The following is a 5,576-nucleotide window of genomic DNA, read 5'->3' as shown; positions in this document are numbered from 1 at the left end:
CCAGCAGACCCCATGGCCAGCAGCAAGACCCCATCTCTCACCAGCACCCACAGCGTCCGTGGTCCGTCGGCTGCCCCGATGCCTCCTGTGATGCTGCAGCTGCTCATCCCTGGTCCTCTCCCCCCCGGAGACCCCCACGCCGTGGGGCAAATCCAAGCCACAGCCTCACCCACCACAGCATCCCCTGCAGATGGGGGAGAGCAGCCAGTGATGGGAAGGGACCTGAGTTTCCCAAAACACTGCCTGGTGGAGGGGGGAGAGCTGGGAGCAGCCAGGCAGGGCTGGGAGAGCAGCTAATTGCAGGCAGGTCAGTACTTTTCTAGCCTCAGCCAGCTCCAAAACGACCTCCTGCCACCTCTCCTGCCCCGCTGCTCTCCATCAGCCTGATTTTAGCCTCAATTGCCCACTTGAAGGCAGCTGAATCCATTTACCGGGGCCGGGCTGCTCTGGCAGGGGGCAGGAGCTGCTGCAGCTCTGAAAGGCTGGAAAAGGCGGGGGGAAATAAATGAACCACAATGATTTCTCCTCCCTGACTCCTGCCATCGCCTCGTCTTCCTTTCTTTGGTGAATTCTGCATAGAAAGGCCAGAGAAGCCCTTGGCTCCTGACCCCGGCGTGTGCTTAGAAGGGGAAAAAGGGACCGAGGGCCACAAGTCACTAAGTGGTTTTCCTGCCTCAGTTTCCCCAGCGGGGGTGAAGGAGGGATGGGGAGAAGTGTGAGGCACGTGGCAGGAGAACTGCTCAAGCTGCTCGCCCTGGAGATTGGCAGGTTGGTTTTTCCTGAAGGTTTTGAAAGCGGCACCTGCTTCGTCGTAACAGCATCATGCAGATGGATCGTGCATATGGATCACGGCGCTGACACCTCCCAGGGAGGTCGCGTGTTTTCATTTAAATCATTTTCGGAGGAAGTGCTGGAGAGAGGAGCAGAGACCTGCTTTGATTCCCTAACGAACTAATAAATAGGTGCCTGTCACCCGCCAGCCTGAGGCCCTTTGGTGCGGGCAGGGGGAAGCAGGCAGCCCCGAGGCCCGGTGATGGGCACTGGGACCAGGCCGTCTCCGCTGCTGGGGCAGGTACAAGGGCTCTGGGAAAGAAGGACACAATGATGGAGAGGCTCCAAAAATCAGTTTTATTGGGTGCTTAAAATAGAGCCTGGCACGTGATGTTCTCGGCTGGCTTTTGTGGAGAGAAGCTTGGTTGCGTATGAGATCCACGATGCTGTTTGCAGTGAGGAAGAGGAGGAAGGAGGGAGAGAGGGCAGAAGAAGCAGAAATGAGGACTTTTACTGCTGTCCTCAAAGTGAAGGGGGCTGGCTTTTGTGGAGAGAAGCTCGGTTGCGTATGAGATCCACGGTGCTGTTTGCAGTGAGGAAGAGGAGGAAGGAGGGAGAGAGGGCAGAAGAAGCAGAAATGAGGACTTTTACTGCTATCCTTGAAAGTAATAAAAAAGCAAAGGAGAAATTAAACCTGACGAACAGCTAAGGAAGAGCCGTTTATGGGGAGGAAACCAGTGCCCGGGGGTGACACCTGATGGGACAGGCTGGAGGAGAAGCACTTCCCAACAAGCTTTGATGGCTGGAGGGGGAGGACCAGGAGGGGATGAAGGCCACCCCTGCTCACCCTCCCCCCTGGTCCCTCTGAGCCCCCAGCACCCCTGGGCTGGGCTGGCTTTGGCCAGGAGGGCTCTCAGGTGTTGGTGAGAGTCTCTTGGGCTTGAGGAATGTGGGAACCTCTTCACTGGAGCATCTCGTGGAGAGCTGCATCCCTGCCTGGTGCTCGGGAGAGGAGACCGCTGTCCCCTGCCACCCGTAAAGCTGCCTCAGGAGTTAATTACTGCTGCTGCTTATAAAAAACCACATCGTGTTTCTAATTCAAGTTGCCCTCTTGCTGTGCCTTTGGGGGGCAGATTGAAGAGCCCTCTTGTCGAGAGCATCCTGGGTCAGACACTACTCTCCCCCTTTTCTGAAGCATCTCTGGTTCCTGCCACATCCTGGGCTGGCAGACGAGCCCCCGCAGAGCAAGCCCTGGGTGCCCAGGGAGTGCTCCCTCTTGAAGGGAACTTCAGGTGCAATTAGCTTTTGCTGTGCCTAAAAAGCCCCCTTCCCCCTGCCTGGCCCCCCAAAATAACCCTCATGCACCTCCCAAAGCCTCCCCAGGTGCAGAATCCAGACTGAGGATGAGCTGCAAACGCCGATCACGCACCCTGTAAAGCTTTGCAGCTGCTATAATTCCCCTGGTGAGGTTCAGTTTTGGCCAGATCCCTCCCAATGAGGAGTGTGAGCATCACTCCCCTGCGTGGGGGGCTTGGTGCCGTGGGGCAGGCAGTATCTGGGGCTGGAAGCTGCACGATGGGGAGGGTGAAACGTGCTGTGGGGCTGGAACAAGGCTCTGGTGTCATACCCAGTGAGGACGGGCTGTAATTCAGCTATAATTCAGCTATAATTCAGCTGCCTGCCTTGGACACCCTGGGTTGTGGCCTCTGTAGGAGGAAGGATCTCGAGCAGAAGGGACCATTGTCCCCCTGAATGATGCTGGTGAGGCTCTGCCCCCCCAGTGTGTCCCATCCAGGCTTGGACACGGGGGACAGGGACCAGTTTATGGAGCATTTCCTCCAGCGTGGTGCCCTGGAAAGGCTGGTTGGGGCTTTAATAATAAATAACAACAAAAATAAATAGTATATGAGGCACCTACGGTGCTCTCAGCTGATGTCCTCGGAGGGAGGGAGGGGATGGGATCGAGTCACAGCAAATCTCCTGGTTTGGGGCATTTTAGGGGGATGATTTGGCCACCCCTGGTCCTGTGGGGAGCCTGGGCTGGCTGTCACCCCCCTGGGGACACTCAGGGCGAGGGACTCACTGGGCAACAAGTCCTGCGGCGGCGGGTGGCTCCCTCTCACTGCAGAGAGCTCTTGGGGTCACTCGGGTTTCACAGGAAATCAAATTAATTGCACGTATCTTGCATTTTAATCTCTGGTTTCCAGGCATCGCTTTTAGATCAGAGCCAACAATTCAGGCAGCGGCTGAACCTTCACCTCCCGTCCCAGCGTGGCAGCAGCAGCCACCAGAACCCTCATCAAAGAGGCTTTTTCCTCTTACACCTACAAAATTACAGCTTTTAAGGGGCTCGGTCTTTGCTTTGTTTGGGAACTGGTGATGTTTCTGGCAGGGAGTGGGACAGCAGAGGGGACAGGACCCGCCGTCGCTCAGCACCGTCGCAGGGACCTTGGGGTCACTCGGGTTTCACAGGAAATCAAATTAATTGCACGTATCTTGCATTTTAATCTCTGGTTTCCAGGCATCGCTTTTAGATCAGAGCCAACAATTCAGGCAGCGGCTGAACCTTCACCTCCCGTCCCAGCGTGGCAGCAGCAGCCACCAGAACCCTCATCAAAGAGGCTTTTTCCTCTTACACCTACAAAATTACAGCTTTTAAGGGGCTCGGTCTTTGCTTTGTTTGGGAACTGGTGATATTTCTGGCAGGGAGTGGGACAGCGGAGGGGACAGGAGCCGCCGTCGCTCAGCACCGTCTCAGGGAGGAGCAGGATTAAATCAGGGATGTGTTTACACCAGGGAAATTTCTCAGCCACTATTTCTAACACGTTCCAGCACCGATTTAGCCGAACCACGGGGAATATATTTCACATTTGAGTTTCCCCCTGCTGTCCAAAAAGGCTGTTTCAGGCCCTGAGTCTGCAAACACAGACGGCTGCACACCTGAGCGGAGCAGGGGCTGGGGCTCCGCAGCCAAATACCCAAAGCGGAGGGTGATTTTAATTCAGCAAAGTATTTAAGCCTGCACTTAACTTGCAGCTTGTGCTCGGGGAGGGGGGGGCAGAAATCTCTCTGGGTCCCAAACACATGCTGGTGTGTGGAACGGGGGCCGGGGAGAGCCATTATCTTCTGTGATAATTACCCAGCCAAGGCCTGGGAGCTGTTTCCTGTGCCCGGCTGAGCGGAGCTTATCCAGCGGGGAACCACTGGGCCTCGGCTGGAAGATGAATGAGAAGTTCAAACAGCTTTTTACTGTCTCCAGGTTTTTCTGGTCCCTTCAAAGCCCCGTCTGCGCCGGCAGCAACCGCGGCAGCACAACCGGCTGTGCCCGAGGGGACACCATGAGAGCGGGGAGATGTCATCTCCTGGGGTACAGCAGCCCCCCAGGTCTGGCTGGGATGGTTTGTCTTGATCTTTCACACTGAAGGACCCCACAACGAGGTGCTGGCCAAGCTCTGGATGCACCCATTCCCCCACCATGGGCTGCATTGGGATCTCCAGGGGCCGTGTGTCGGTAAAGGCACATTTTGTTTAGGATTGGGGTAAAACCGACCCCAAAGCCCCCCCTCTGACAGACAGGGGTTGGGTTTAGCCCCAAGCAAAGGGGTGGCTTGTTCACGTGTACCAGGGAGGGGAACATCACCAAGGGCTCCTTCAGCCCCACTGGTTTGGGTTCTCTGCATCCCTTGGTTTGGCATCACCCCAGGGGGGGCTGGAGCTGCCCACCACTCCCTTTCATTTGCCATTTTAATTGCTGATCAGAGAAGAGCAGGTTTTGCACCCCCCTCCTTCACCTCCCGCACACACACAGGCTGCAGGGGCTGCTCTCACACAGGGACTGTCCTGCAGAGCCCCCCCAGACCCCCCCTGCATCTGAAGCAAGGGGTTCCTACCGTGGACTCCTCCAGCTGCACACCAGTATACAAAGGAATTCCTTTTTTTTTTCTTTTTTTTTTTTTTTATACAAAAACGGTAAAGCAAGAACTTCCTCCCCTCCCCCTTTCTTCCCATTTTCCCCTCTTTTTTTTTTTTTTAACATTATCCACAAAAGTTTACAAAATAGCCTTGAGATTACGCTTGGGGGATACAGGATCCAATCAACGCCGGCAGAAGCCGGGCAGCCCCAGAGGGATGCCCATGAAGAGATGTGTCCCCATCCTCCATGAAGAGATGTGTCCCCATCCTGGTTCCCGTTTCTTTTGCCCAAAGTCCCCCTTTTTCCCCTCTGCTTCCCTCCAGCCCAGGCAGCGAGCAAACAGCAGGGCAGCAGGAGGGTGCTGGGGGCAGGTTTGTGGCTGATTATCTGAGTGCTCAAAAGAAACAAAACCAAACAAACAAACAAAAAAAGAAAACAAACAAACAAAAAGAACATGTATCCCAAAGGGAAAGGCCTTTTTTTTTTTTTGTATTTCCAAACCAGGGAGTGTCCAGCGAAGGAGGTGACACCGCTGGGGTGTCTGGTGGTGCCAGGGGGAGGTGGGGAAGGGGTGATCTGCTGATCATCTCTATGGCTCTTCGCCCACTCAGGGCATCGTCCCCCCGGGGCTCGGGCCCCTCTGAGCCCCCCCGGCTGCACAGCGGGTGCTTTTGGGAGCCACGCACAGATCCAGACCCTACACACGGGTCCAGACCCTTGCCAGGACCACGAAGATGCTCTACAAGCCCCGTGGCCACCTCTGCTCCTCTCCATCTGCCACACCACTTCCACTCGTGCTCAAGTCCATGAAATTCCTTTTTTTTGTTGTTGTTTTTGTTCAGTTTTGTTGTTGGGTTGGGGGGTTTTTTTTTGGTAAAAAAAAAAAGTTTCT

This window comes from Calidris pugnax, unplaced genomic scaffold, assembly GCF_001431845.1.
Source record: "Calidris pugnax isolate Ruff unplaced genomic scaffold, ASM143184v1 scaffold215, whole genome shotgun sequence".
Taxonomy (NCBI): domain Eukaryota; kingdom Metazoa; phylum Chordata; class Aves; order Charadriiformes; family Scolopacidae; genus Calidris; species Calidris pugnax.
Note: the sequence above shows the minus strand (reverse complement) of the source record.